General features: G+C 46.7%; 1 long non-coding RNA gene across 1 annotated transcript; it reads right to left on the reverse strand.

The window, feature by feature from the left end:
• Positions 1 to 374: 374 nt before the first annotated feature.
• Positions 375 to 2,774, reverse strand: LOC308579791. Its single transcript, XR_014004584.1, has 3 exons — positions 2,076 to 2,774; positions 1,308 to 1,436; positions 375 to 1,175 (listed from the first exon to the last, which is right to left on the reverse strand). It is a non-coding gene; the product is annotated as an uncharacterized lncRNA (long non-coding RNA).
• Between the last annotated feature and the right edge of the window lie 12,672 nt (positions 2,775 to 15,446).

The following is a 15,446-nucleotide window of genomic DNA, read 5'->3' on the forward strand; positions in this document are numbered from 1 at the left end:
TTATTAGAAAAGCTTCATCTGTTCACATTCTGTCTGTCATATGTCATAGTAAGGGATTTATTTTTCCTGTGGCCTCTTCTACACTTGTGAAGGACGACACAAATATGCACATGACAAAAAGCCATTTGCAAATTGTATGTAAATATGTGTCCTCTTTTGCAAGTGTCCTCTTCTGCAATCTCCATGGGCCCAGAAAATCCTGTTGGCACCCCTGAGCGCTGACACCACGTTTGTGAGGATCCTGGGCACCCTCTTTCAGTGCCCTGCCTGACTTACTGGGGCACCATGGATGGTGAGCTGCATTCATTACAGAGCTGAATGGTGGCTTCAGTGAGCAAGCCACATTTCTCTGGCCCCCTGTGTAGCAACAAATGGGGGAAATAATAAAAAAGATTGGTTGACTCCATGCTGAGTGGCACTGGGCAGAGAGGTGCACAGGACAGCTGCACCGAGCAAGTGAACTATCTTTCTGTTCCCTTCCTGGAGCTCTCAATACTTCATTGTCAAGACAATCAAAATACGGCCCACCTCCTTGGTCCGTTCAGCCACCCAGCGATGACCAGGGATTTTAATGAGACTCGGAAATTCCACCGGCAGAGTTTTCCACATGTGGTTGTAAACACTGCACCTGTTTATTTTCCATGCTATGATATACAAGAAAAGGGCCACACAAGAAAGTTGTCAGTTCTACTTTTCAATTCAGCTTCATAACGAAGGATGTTTATTGCTCACATTGTGCCTTCAGAGCTTCATGTTCTTTCTTGATCTTTGAGATGAAAAGGCCAGCCCTTCGTCATCTGTTTGTGTGCCACTGAAAGGCTACCAGAGTCTGTGCTGGCAGAAGAATTCCCAGCGCTTTCGCATTCCCAATGGCACTCAGCGCAAGACACACACAAAAGGGCTCCAGGGACTGCGGGAAGTCCTTGTCATCCCATTTGAGAAACATCAGTCAGGATACACGTTCTCCCTTTCCAGCGTTGTCCCAGCTCCACCCTCCGCCCCCCTAAGTCTGTGTTTCATTAGCTAACATTTTGTGGTTGTCTCACTACACACTCAAGTGGGAATATCCAGCGCTGGAGAGAAAAAACGTTGCTGTGATATTTGGTGTACCACATCTGATAGGGATGAAGCAGTAGACTGTCTGATCTCTGGAATGTGGCCTCTGGCACCGTTCTCTGGAATAATTCCCCATTAACAAATGGGAAAAGGAACCATTTAAATCAAAACATCCATCCCCCAACAAAAGAGAGAGGGAGAGATACCAAAGGAAAGTGAAAACACAAAACTGGTTACAAATTTATACTCACCAGGCAGAAATTCCTATTATTTGGAACTTAAGGCAGTTTTAGTACCCTTGTGTGTTTTCTGAGAGTCCATATTGTTCCAAAATATATTCACGTTCCTGTGTCCATTACACCCCCAGATACGTACATTGTCTACAAAAAACATGGCAATTTTGTCAAGAACAAAGGTCGTTTGCAAGGTCAGCTACAATAGTTCCAAGAAATATGCATTTTAGAATACTTGAACCCTTGTGAGAGATTTTCGGAGTGGGACTTGCACAGAAATTATCGTGCCAAGAAAGGGGGAGAAAATATGACTAATAACTAGTCTCAGAGCTAAAGTTCACAATGTCCAGTGGCGAAAATGTTCCCACTGATTAATTATTCTTGTGGGGAAAGGAATTTGCTAAGTATTCGGCCTGGCATTTGCAAACACCCATCCGCCCACACAGTAACAACATGACTGTTAAAGGGGTTCTGATTAAGCACATTTGTCCATTTGCATCTTTCACTTAAGGGCTTGCCGGCTTGGCCAGCATCTGGCAAGCTAGGAGAAGAGATAAACAGATCAATCTCAAAACAAATTATGCAACTTCATGAACTTATCTTGGTGGGAACTGGTAGACCACACAAGTAGAATGGATCAACAGTGAACCAAATAATTGCTTGATTATTTTTTTTTAAGGCATGCTAACAACTTAAAGCAGATTTATAGCCACATCACTGCAAAGAAGGACTAAAGAGAGCAGAAGTATTTTGGCCGAATATTCTAGAATTATCCAATGCAATTACCAAAGAATGCAGCAGCAATCCTATATGCATTCCGGATGAGCAGTACGTAATGGGAGGCTGTAGCCACAGAACAGTTGAAGGGAGATAGCTAAGGAGATAAAGTTGAAATATTCTCCACTGTCACTAGTTGAAAAGTAGATGTGGCTTTGGAGTTTATGGCTTACTTCCTGGCGAGAGATCCTGAGAAAATAAATTATCTTTCCTAACTAGCGCCAGGGCCTTTAATGCCAAGCATTAATGTTTCTGCCAACTGTTAATTGCCTTGACAAGTTCTCTGGAAGTGGTCTGAGAATGCCCCTCTCTACTGTTGATAACATGGCGGTACTGCTGGTGCACGCATAGCCTCGCTTTTTTTCTGATCTGGGAGAAGAAGCGGAGAGACATTATTCTTCCTGTCAAGATACAAGGAGAAAACAGTATCTAAAAGATAATTCTGGATTCCTTCCTGTCGCACTGGGAGCTTCAGACTGATCAGCAGACTCAGCACTGGGGTGGCTTGACTGGGCTTCCAGAGGGGGCGCCGTTCACTGGTTGAAGCTTCTGAAACTGCTGTGGTGGGAGCTCTGAAGAGCAAGAGGAAGAGGGGGAGAAGCAGCCTTTGGCTGTCTCGCCATTCTCTGCCTGGCCTGCCCTGCAGTTTACCTGGCCAGCTAGGCCTGGCCCAATAGCAGCGCACTCTAGCCATCCTTGGGCGCCCACATAACAGATTGCCCTCCCAAAAGAAAATGCATCACATACCCAAGCAGAGGGCAAAAGGAGGGCACAGATTTGTATACAAATCGCCTAAGCTCATTTATACATAGAGAGGCAAATGTAGAAGTAATTACTATAATTTAAATAGAAACACAGTCCATCTCAGCACAGTGGGGAAGGGTGTGGCCAGGTGACCTGTTGTCCAGGTGCTGATGGGCAACTTCAAGGTCTCTCCTCAAATATTCTTCAAACAAAGGACAAGGCCTAAGGCGTCCTGATATTCCTCTATTCATAGCTAGCAGCTTCTGCCATGGAGGCCTCATTGCTCTTTGGGCCCACGGGGTGCCTCAAGGTTTTGCTCTGGAAATATTGGGAGCCACCTCTCACTCAAGACGGAATTGGTGGTCTGGTGGTGATGGAGGATATACTGCTGCTACAAACTCCTCCCTACTCCTATCACACAAGGACAAACAGAAAGCGGAGTGATGGCCACACGAGGTGATTAAGCAGCTGTGCAATACCTGGGAAAGCAACTCCAGAAAGAGGAATGACTGGAGGATGAGCATGAGCCTCTAGTCTTCCATTCGCCAACACCCCATTGTTTGCTTGCATTTATCTCACATTTTCCCTCCAAGGAGGTCAAAGCAGTATACCTCTGAGGTAGCTGAAGCTGAGGGAGAATTACTGGCCCAATGTCACTCAGTGAACTGCACCATGGGCAGGAGGAGATTTGAACCTGGGTCTCTCCAATATAACTCCAAGACACTAACCACTACACCACACTGGCCCCTTGGGTTTTGTGAACTCATCCATGGAAGCCAAAACACAGAGGGAGAGGGGTGGGTGGCGGTGCTCCTTCTCTTCCTTAACTCACCACGAATACTTCTCTTTGGCAATAGAAAGGGGAGGAAAAACAGGAGGCAGGGGCCTCCCAACAGTGCCTTACATGGGAGATTGCTGGTGATCAGAGTTGTGCTTTCTAGGTGCTCATCTGGCAGCCTGGGCTATTTTGCTTTGATAAAGTGAAATAAAAATGTGCTGTTTCCTTGCCTCTCACATCTGTTTCCAAAAACGCTTTAGATTGGCCATATCCTCTCGGATGCTAATTCCGTTTATAGTCTGCCCGGCCCAGCCTTCCATGCACATATGGTTCCTTTTTTTCCTGTAGCACTTCTGGGACGAAATTCTATCCCACTCCATTCACCTTTCCTGCACAGGCTGGCTGAGATGGGCCACCCACGTCGAGGATCCAGGCATAGCCGGGAGGATTCTCACACACATGAAGCAGCATCCAAACTCCCGCCAACCCCCTGGTGGCGCTTATCGCCAGCTGGAAGATTGTGAATGTGCTTGCAATTAATCAAGTTCATGTGGGAAGGAAATGCACTGGGTTTGGGGGCGGGGGTTATCCCATCGCTCACAGGGGTGTTAAGGGGTTGAAGTGAGTAGGCTGACACCAAGCAGTTTGTGAATCCCTTCTGGGGCAAGATAAGGGATAACGAAGTCTGGCACATTCAGGTCTTGAGGGTTTTTTGTATGGCCTTATTGGCCACCTCATGAGAAGAGAAGACTCCTTGGAAAAGACCCTGATGCTGGGAAAGATGGAGGGCACAAGGAGAAGGGGAAGACAGAGGACGAGATGGTTGGACAGTGTTCTCGAAGCTACCAGCATGAGTTTGACCAAACTGCGGGGGGCAGTGGAAGACAGGAATGCCTGGCGTGCTTGAAGGGGTCACGAAGAGTCAGACATCAACAATTGGGAAATAGTTACAAACCTTCCTTTATCAACAGTGATGTGGATACGGTGACGATGGGGCTGTTGGCCTAAGGAGGCTGGGCCTACGTGACTTAGGTAAATGTTGAGCCTTATGCAGCAACCAGGTGTAAGTTGTTGCAGGCCCTGGAACCAGATATGGAAACTTGCCTCAGAAAAGGCATTGGCAAACTTGGCCCTCCAGATGTTTTGGGACTACAACTCCCATCATCCCTAGCTAACAGGACCAGTAGTCAGGGATGATGGGAATTGTAGTCTCAAAACATCTGGAGGACCGAGTTTGCCTATGCCTGCCCTAGAAAAAGAATAAGGTTCTTCTTTTTTACAAATTTACTAAGAAAATGTAGTTATGTGCCCATTAGATTCTAGCTAATGGGCCTGAGACCCTGGAGAGCTGCTGCCAGTCAGTGTATACAATACTGAACTATGGAGATCAGGCAGGCACCTTCACTTCTGGGGCCTGCTAAAAATATTCATGTTTAGACAATTCTTCCCAGACGCTTAGAAAGCTGATGCTGAGTTTTAATTGGTTTTAGTCTATTGCTTTCACTTTCTGTATGCTTTAAAATATCATTGAAAACTCTTCTTGTGATAATCTGACTGTTCTGTTTTGTAGTGTTTTGAGGGTTTTCCCCCCTACAATCAAGTGGCGTAATGAATAAATGAAAAATAAAAACATAATGGGCCTGTGGTCTGACTTGGTATAAAACAGCTTTCTATGGTCTTCAAAAGGGGAGGGCTGGGGGGGCTGAGGAATCCTGCAACGGACACAGAAACTAGATGGTCAGAGAAAAGCCTTGCACACAGAGGAGCAGAAACAGAAAGTGAATACGGTTCTCCCTTGCAAAATTAATTTCAGAGACGGCAGATAGTAAGAGCTACTGCCAGGAGAAGGGAACACTTGCTTGAATGGGAGAAGTGCGGACAAATAGCAAAGCTGTGTCATTTTCTGAGCCTTGACTAGGTGTTTTCAGCAGTGGCGTAGCATGGGGGCTGCAGGGGGGGCCGGCCGCACCGGGTGCAACATCTGGGGGTTAGGGTTAGGGGGCGCAAATCCACGGGTTAGGGGGCGCAAATTACTTGCCTTGCCCCGGGTGCTGACAACCCACGCTACGCCACTGGTTTTCAGGCACCTTTTCTCCCGGCATCCATAATGATGAGGGGCCTATTCAGGTTGTCCTGTTAGCTAGTTGTCCACCTTTTTCCCAGTTGTCCACCTTTTTAAAGGGAGGATGGCGCTGCCAGCGGGGCTGAAGGAGGCGGCTCCTCCGGCGGGGAAGAGGCTGAGGCTGGACGAGGCGCCTCCCGCCTCAGCTGGACGCTTCGTGCCGCGGTGGCCAGGTCAGACAGAGGCTCTGGGCGCGGCGCTGCTTCAGCGCGGCATGGCGGAGGCAGGAGAGGGCAGCGAGCTGATGCCAGGAGGCGCTGCATTCAGCCTCCGCCTCTTCCCTGGTGCCCTCCAGAACTTGGCGCCCCGTGCCACTAGCCTCTATGGGTAAGACGCCCCTGGGCCTGTTTATTCTTTAAGGAAAAGCAGTGCTATTATTCTCTTTACATTCCAGCGCTGGAATGAGAGCCAGCGTGGTGTAGTGGTTGGTCAGAGTTTTGGACTAGGAGCAGTCACTGCCTCTCGGCCTAACCTACCTCACAGGGTTGTTGTGGGGATTAAATGAGGAAGAGAACCATGTTTGCCACCTTGAGCTCCTTGAGATATACATGCAATAAATGAATAATAAGATTCCTTCAGAACAGGATCATAACCACTCAGATTTTTATAGCTGTAGCACGTTTGCACACTGAAGGATTGTCTACAAACCAGACACTGAAAGCACATTTTACACACCCACCCAAAGAATCCTGGGGACTGTAGTTTAACCTCACAGAGCAATAATTCCCAGGATCTTTAACAAACTATAGTTTCCATATTATTTGTGGAGAATGTGCTTTAAAAGTATGGTGTGTGGGTGGGTGTGTGGGTGGGTGTAGCCAAGGGCTCATAGCTGTTATTGAGTTGGTGCCTGTAATTATATACAGTATCTTCCCACTACTAGTACCACAAGGAAATGAAAGAGGACAGGAAAGGAACAGGAAAACCAACAGTGGATCCTCTAATAAATGCCCGGCTAATATACCGTAATTATTTAGGTTCCTTTGAAATGTAGAGGCACAGATAGAAATCTGGAGAGAGCTCCACACAGAATTGGCTCTGCCATACCAAAGGCCGGCTTGCTGATTAGCAGGACTAGCCACATATATTTTTCTGTCTGAAGTGATGGGCACAATGGCCTCTCCCCACTCCATGAGCAAAAGCCTACAGCAATAGCGAGATAGGGACAAGTTGGCTAGTATATTGTGTCAGCCCTAAAATGTGTCAATATTTATTTTTAATCTCTCACTTCCATAGCACCTTTTGGTTAATTCATTGCTTTAATGGTCCTTTATTATCCTTATCACAGCCATCAGGCGTTCTGCTGTTATTCTCATGTTGCTAGTGGAGAAATGAAATTGAATGGGAGAAACTTGCCTAAGGCCTTCTCATTAGTTTGCAAAGTTGATCCGGGGTTTGAAACCAGTGTCCTAGGTCAAGCTCCAGTCTAACCCCTTACCAGACCAGTCTCTAGAAAGGTTTTTTAACACGGGATGTGAAGCTCACTGTACGAGCCACATTCTTCCCTTTGCCCTACACACTTTCCTTTTTGTATCTGAGTCCTGTGCTGGCAGTGCGAGTGGCCATGTGCCAACTGGACTGAACAATACTGTAAAACCATTTTACTTTCATTTTATTCCAGGGATTTTTAAATAATCCTTGGGTAGACTGTTCACAGCTGAGCAACAGAGCACACTTTGGGTGGTGGTGGGGAGCCCCATATTAAATTCCCAGCATTTCCAGTTAAAAAGTCTTAAACTTCCTCTGAGACTTTAAAATATCCCAAGGCAAGAGGTACACCTAGGGATAAACCTAGCTCACACAAATGGCTATATTCTAATAGCTGGGATGTGAAACATGAACTACAGTTCAAAACAAACCCATTACAAGAATACTACTGTAAATGGAACACAATTACTGTATATAGCTGAGAGAACTACCCACATCCCTTACTGAATCCATGATATATATAAGGTCACATTTGCTAACAAATTCCAGATCTGTAGCTTCTCATTGCAATTGCTCCCTTTTTGTTGTTTGCTTCATAGGAACTTTGAGATGTTTGTTTGTGTGGTCATCTTGCTTTCATCCAACAATATTTCAAGCACCCTCTAGCGGGAGAAAAGAGAACAGCACCATCCACCTTTTAGTTTCAGGTATTTATTTAATCTCATAACCTGACAAAAGCCAATATGGTCACAGCCATCTTCATTGATGCCTTCGGGGGAACTGGAGTTCCTTATGAGAACAAAACAAATATGATTTTTTTCCTCCCAAACTCTTAAATTGTCAAGTAGCTCCATAAAGTTCTGAGCTCCCTCAGATCCCAGCAAAGTCAGCCTTTGTTAGGGCCTTCAAGTGTTGCCTTTCTGTCCACCTCCAAAACCATTGGATCAATTCGAATTCCAGAACTTTCTCAAACACTGAATCTGAATACATCCACTCTTCCTTTAACCAAGGACATCTCAGGCCAGGAAACAGTCTTTAAGCTCTGAGGCTCACATTTAACAAATGGAAGCTCTGTTGAGTAAGATGCAGAGAAATTTCCCTGCGGTCACCTGCTTAAGGAAGAAATAAAATGGCAGTCCCAGTTCTGTCATTCTCTCCGCAAAGTCTATGCCATTCACAGCAATAGCCTTATGTCCCTACAGAGAGAGATGTGGATTAAAATCGCCACCAATTAGATCTTTTAAGAGAAAATGTTTCAGGGAATTATTACGTACATTAAAATCCCCACATACAGTTTCATTATTCTTTAAGACCCCTTTATACTCCACTGTAGATAAATTTTCACAAGAAGGCCATTGCTGTGTTATGGAGTCGTCTCGGAGGGGCTTCATTTGATATTAATTGCATTACATTCCTATTCTGTCTTTAATAGAAATGTCTTCTAACACAAAGAGATATGCACCACTGGGAAAGGTTAGAAGCAAATACTATTGCTTAGGCGACTTTTAAGTGTGAAAAGACCAGCATGTGGGTTGTTGGGTTTTTTTGTTTTTGTTTTGTTAGCACATTATTTAAATGTGCAGCTCTTTCAGCACCCAGCTGACATCAACCACTACGAAGCTGCCAGCTTTGAGGCATGCAGTGAAGCTCTCCCATGCCGGACAGGCCAGGCCCAATTCCACCTTCAGCATGTCAGTTTTGTCCTGTGGCTCCATTGTTGGTTGGCCCAATGCTCCAAGTGGTTGATCCAGTGCTGTTCCACTTATTTTGAAGCACACCTAAAACTATCCCGCTTCTTTGAAACAGACTTTAAATCCATCTACATAGAGGATTCCACAAATATCGCAAAACGTCACCCGATCAAGAACCTGTATCAAACCAAGGGCCCTTCCAGCTGAGCATCCTGTTTCTCACGGTAGGAAGCCACATGCTGATACAAATCCCACATGCAAGGCATGGGCAAAATAGCCTTCTCCTGCCGCTGTTGTTCCCCTGCATGCTGCCTGTGATCCAGGAGGTAAGACCTCTGACATACTGAGCACTCTGATCTTCATGCGGTTCAACTATGTGTTTTGGTTCCCCACGCCCATTAACCAACACAGCTTCCTCTGCTTTTTGTGGACCCCCTAGGTTCTGTTTGTGTACCCCTGGGACACGGGTGGCACTGTGGGTTAAACCACAGAGCCTCGGGCTTGCAAATCAGAAGGTCGGCGGTTCAAATCCCCGCAACAGGGTGAGCTCCTGTTGCTCGGTCCCAGCTCCTGCCAACCTAGCAGTTCGAAAGCACGTCAAAGTGCAAGTAGATAAATAGGTATCGCTCCTGAGGGAAGGTAAACAGTGTTTCCGTGCGCTGCTCTGGTTCGCCAGAAGCGGCTTAGTCATGCTGGCCACATGACCCGGAAGCTGTACGCCGGCTCCCTTGGCCAATAAAGTGAGATGAGCACCGCAACCCCAGAGTCGGTCACGACTGGACCTAATAGTCAGGGGTCCCTTTACCTTTTTACCTAGGTTCTGTGAGCAGGCAACTAAGTATGCAAAACTACCAGGGAGCAAGTCTGAGTGAACACAGCTACAATTATTATAAAGCAAGAGTGGCTGGTGTTTTTGGGCCTGATCTGTAGTCAACCCTCTGGGGGTTGCATGCCAGAGAACATGTGCAGGGCCCATTTCCTAAATTAATCCATGCAGATCAGCTAAGGAGGATTCTCACCCCCTCTCCACTCATACGACATTGATCTGATGACAGCCCCAACAGGGCACAGGGCTCCACCCATGCCAGAGCTTTGTGTATACTTTAATTTACTTTCCTTTTTTTTGCTGCTGCCACCCAAATCAGTAGAGTCTTCAGGAGCCGGAGCAAAATTAGGGTACTTTTTGGGTAATGATATGAGCCACGCCTACTGTTGGATATACATGAATAGGACAGGCTGCAAAGAGGCCAGTTACAACACTCCCAATATCAGAACCAGCCCTGAAACTCCCACCACAATCCCAAAGTGTGAAAGGTGAGGTATCTGCAGCAGTCCTTTGCAACAGAAGAGCAGGATCTGGAATTAAGCTTACACAAAGAAGAAATTACTTAAATTAAATTATTTAAATAATGAATCCAATTCATCTAGGAACGAATGTGTGGCTACTTACTCTGACTTTACAAGAAGATTCAGCCCTTCATGTATGCTATGTGCTTTTGTTCCCAGCAGTGTTTTTTGTTTGTTTTAATTCCCTGACTCTGGGTTTTTTCTCAGCCCCCCGATCCCCAAATGAAATGACAGTCAGGCTGCTGAAAGTAGAGCTACTTCATCATCATCAGAGAAGTAGGGAATGGACGAGTGCCCATTCATGATTACCAGTCAATGATTTCTTACAGCAACATGGCCTCCCACTCCCCTGTGTAAATCCTTCCAGGACCATCAAGCTGTGACAACCTTAATGCGAAGGAAACGTCAGGCTCCAGAGTGATATTTGAAAGGTCCCTTTGAAATATTTGGCAAATCTCTCTCTCTCTCTCTCTCAATCGATGCAAACGGATGGAGATTCGTTCCAGATGAATGAGAGGTGGCAGAGCCCATCCTGTTTCAAAAATCATCCAGCAAGCCTCCTTGAAAGATAAATGAGATGTAAAATGTTGCCTGAGTTCCTTTACAGGAAAAGGGTAATAAAGAGATTGGAACTCGTTGCAGATTTCTGCTGCAGCACATTTACTTCTTGGCCAGGAGTCCTGCTTGTTCTGCTTCTTCCACTTGAGGGATTTCAAAACACCTTCAGATTCCATGAGCTGCCTCATCTATGACGGATATGATTTTGAGGGGCGGTAGTGATGGATGGATTGCCTTGCTTGCCATCACGGTGCTACTGAAGTGCTTAATAAATCTTTCATTGACTTCAGTGGAATCATGATTCCAGGCCTATACTTTCAGCCGGGTATATTTAGGCTGCTGGCTGGGGATGTTTTATGCACATGAGTGGTGGCAGGCTGGGGGTGGGGCAAAGGCAACATAACTAAATGCGTGTTGTACAAAGCACAAGGGTGGAGAGCCTGTGGCCATCCAGATTTTGTTGCACCACAACTCCCATCATCCCTGACCACTGCAGTCCAACAACATAGGGAGAGAGTCACGTTCCCCATCCATGTTGAAGCCTGTACAATGGGGACAGAATTGTAATTCAATGTAATTGAAGCTTTTTAGAAGCCAGCTTCTTTGAGAATATTAGTTTAGTAAGATCAAAAGAAAGTACATGTGTGCAAGTGTGCACGCACGTAGAACAAAAAATGATCTGCATTTATGTACACACACACAAACACCACTTTTGCAATCCTGTTGTATGTCCCAAGTGGGAGGTTTAGGGAATGGTTGGCTCCCTCCTTGTCTGTGTTTAAGAAATTATTTAAAATATACTTATTTTATCATGTGTTTCTCTCTTGATGATGTTCCACTTGATTCTCTTCTTTTCTCCAATTTTAGGCTAATTGTTATATAACTGTGGGTTGTGTTTTTTTAACTGCAACTTTTGAAGATTCCTTTTAGCCGCCCCCAGCAAGTGGGACATTTTCTTTCTCCAATCTTGTTCCCTTTTGTTGAGCCTGCAGGCAGGACCTGTGTAATATTACGTATGCCCAGCGCCCAGACTAGCAGTCCTCAGTTCCCCACCCCACCACCAGCAGTCCACTTGGAAAATTGCTGGGGGTCTCAGAGGAAATCCCCCCCACACACAGATCAAAGCACATACGTAACTCATATTTTAATAACCACAGCCTTGTGTTTCATTCAGGCACAGTCAGCACTTTCCGCCTGACAATGATGGAAACAAGCCATGTGAGCTCATAACCAGTAATGCTATGAGCAGGCTTGCAAGCAGAGGAGGTGGGGTTAACCATAAACCTGTTTAAAATTCTGCTTAGTTATTAATTATTTTTCATCAGCAACTACAAATTAGCATTACCATCATGTATTTTGTACAGAAGCAAACACTGCTTCATTGACACAGCTAACTCTATCCTATGAATCCTATACAGTAGTTCCTCGGGTTACATACGCTTCAGGTTACATATGCTTCAGGTTAGACTCCGCTAACCCAGAAATAGTACCTTGGGTTAAGAACTTTACTTCGGGATGAGAACAGAAATTGTGCTCCGGCAGCACGGCAGCAGCAGGAGGCCCCATTAGCTAAAGTGGTGCTTCAGGTTAAGAACAGTTTCAGGTTAAGAACAGACCTCCAGAACGAATTAAGTTCTTAACCCGAGGTACCACTGTACAAGTACACGGCTGACAAACTATGACCGATCCAAACAACACACACAAGTTAGCTGTATTGTATACAATGAAAGCCATGTACACAGGATAGCTGACAAAATGCATCAGAAATGAAAGCCATACATGCGTAAACAACAAAATGCAATCAATCAAAACTAGTGCAGTTTTGGGCAATACTATTTTTTAACCATGTTTTGCTTCTGCAATGAATACAAATAAAAGTTAAACATTTTTTTTCTGTTTGCCTGTTTTTCAGTGTCTGCACAATTGTCAAACCAGTGATATTATGAAAATCACAGGGTTGAATCCAACTCATTTCTACTCAGGGTAGACCTCTTAAAATTAAAATACAGTGGTGCCTCGCAAGACGAAATTAATTCGTTCCGCAAGTCTCTTCGTCTTGCGAGTTTTTCGTCTTGCGATGCACGGTTTCCCATAGGAATGCATTGAAAACCAATTAATGCGTTCCTAGGGAAACCGCCTTCAGACCAGGTCCGGGGACAGTCTGTCCCCGACCTCTTCTGAAGGCTCGGGGGGGGGGGGGGGGACAAGGGCTTTTCTTCCCACCCCCAGCATTTTAAAAAACCCCGGGACAGCGGAGGACTTCTCCGCTGTCCGGGGCGATTTAAAAGCCCCTGGGAAGGCAGGCAGGGGGGACAAAGACTTTTGCCCCCCGCCAGCCTTCAGAAGAGGTCCAGGACCTCTTCTGAAGGCGGGCGGGGGGCGAAAGTCTTCCCCCCCCGCCTGCCTTCAAAAGCCGTCGGCGACAGGCTTCCTCTCCCGGGAAGGCAGGCGGGGCGGAAAGACTTTCGCCCCCGCCGGCCTTCAGAAGAGGTCCTGGATCTCTTCTGAAGGCGGGCGGGGGGCGAAAGTCTTCCCCCCCCCGCCTGCCTTCAAAAGCCGTCGGTGACAGCGGGAAGCGCTTCCCTGCTATGCCGGACTGCTTTTAAAATGCTGGCGGTGGGGAGCAAAGCCTTTCGGCCCCCGCCGGCCTTCCTGGACCTCTTCTGAAGGCCGGAGGGGGGGAAAGGCTTTGCTCCCCACCACCAGCATTTAAAACAGGTCCCCGGAGATTTCCCTATGGGCTTTCGTCTTGCGAAGCAAGCCCATAGGGAAATTCGTCTTGCGAAGGGCCTCCAAAACAGAAAACCCTTTCGTCTTGCGGGTTTTCCGTCTTGTGAGGCATTCGTCTTGCGGGGTACCACTGTACCTAAATTAAGTCAATTTCCAAAGGTATGAGAAGCGCTTAGTTGGATACAGGCCACACGCTTTAGGTTAGGTCATTCCTTTAACTCAGCTATGGGGAACTTTGGTCCTCCAGATGCTGCTGAACTACAACTTTCATCAGCTCCAACAAGCATAGCCAATGGTGTGTGCAGCAACATCTGGAGGGCTAAAGGTTCACCTGTAACTGGCAATTTTCTGGAGGTAAATTAATAGACTGTGTCAGCACCATATTAGGAAAACCACAGGCCCTTCTTTGGGAGCAATCCTAACACTTCCACTCACCCAGCATGGTGGGGCTTTACAGAGCAGCAGGGTCACTGTCACTTTCATAGCTATGCTGAGCATCCCAGGTGAAGGGTGCTGGCAGAGACTGGGCCCAGCTCACTCAACACTGCCACATGATGGCAGCATGGTCAACTCACATTCCAAAAGATCCAGAGAATGTTCAGCCCCACCTCTGGAAAGCCCCATTTTCTGGTAGGCAGACAAGGGAGATCTGCACCAGAGACGCCGCCCCACCACCAGCAGCCCAACAAAAAAGGGATATGGATTGCTCTGTCAGTATGATAATCTACCACTAGCGCGCAAATGGCAGAGGTCAGCAAACTTTTTCAGCAGGGTGCCAGTCCACTGTCCCTCAGACCATGTGGTGGGCCAGACTATAGGGGGGGGGATGAACAGATTCCTGTGCCCCACAAATAACCCAGAGGTGCATTTTAAATAAAAGAACACATTCTACTCATATAAAAACACGCTGATTCACGGACCATCCGTGGGCCGGACTGAGAAGGCTTTTGGGCCAGATCCGGCCCCCGGACCTTCGTTTGCCTACCCCTGGCAAATGGTCTCCATCTCAGAAGAGGAAATTGGTTGTAGGGCCAGGTACAGATATTCTCAATGGTTCTACAGCTTTTTGGCACACAACCCAAAACAAGTTCAACAACTTCACTCACTTTTTTGAAATATGTAATATGGCAACCCTACCCTCTAACCTCCATCATATAAGCACTTTTGCAAATAATAAATGATGATACCAGCTGTGGGGAAGAAAAGCTCTGATCTCTGAATAGGTTTCCCACCTTCTGGGAAAACGACACTTTGGTTATTGCAGAAATGGGACCCCCGGTTGTAGCCATTTCGATTGTAATTGCCGCAACCATTTTTCTAAGTAATGCTGTATATGCAATTAAACATTGCATTCGGAGCCTAAGCACCCCTCGGCAGAAGCACTTCATCCGATGGGCAGAGAAACTCAGGACTGGGTTTTGGCACAGACAAAACACTTGCTGAGCCAGCACCTTTCGGCACTGGGAAAACGGGGCCAGCCACATCCGAGCGTCAAAAGCAAGGCGCGCTCCCTTTGAACCAAGTGAGAGCAAGCGCGGTCCTCTCCTCGCGGAGAAAGACCGGCGCAGAGGAAGCGGCTACCCAACAGGACCATGAGCTGCGTTCGCGCACAGCGAGGAATCAATGAACGATCTGAGTCTGCCCTTTTCAAACACGTTGAGGTTTATATAAAGGCTCCAGTTCCCGCTTTCCTTCCCCGCAGCCTCCATATTCGCCACGGACACTCTCAAAAGGCGAGGATATCGCTCCCCCGCTTTATGTGTGCGGCTGGGGTGGAACGCGCTGACGTCAGAGCCGCCGCCCGACATCTTGAGGAAAAGACTTTATCTAGTCTCCGCCATCTTTAGTGAGGGTTTCCATCACTGCCCCGTCGCCATTTTTTAATAGGTCATTCCGACTCATGTCTTATTTTTCCTTTCCCCCCCTTTTTTTTTTTGCTCCCTATCTTCCATCACTTCACCAATCGATCAAATTCCGTGCGT

This window comes from Podarcis bocagei (genome assembly GCF_964188305.1).
Source record: "Podarcis bocagei genome assembly, chromosome: 2".
NCBI classification, from domain to species: domain Eukaryota; kingdom Metazoa; phylum Chordata; class Lepidosauria; order Squamata; family Lacertidae; genus Podarcis; species Podarcis bocagei.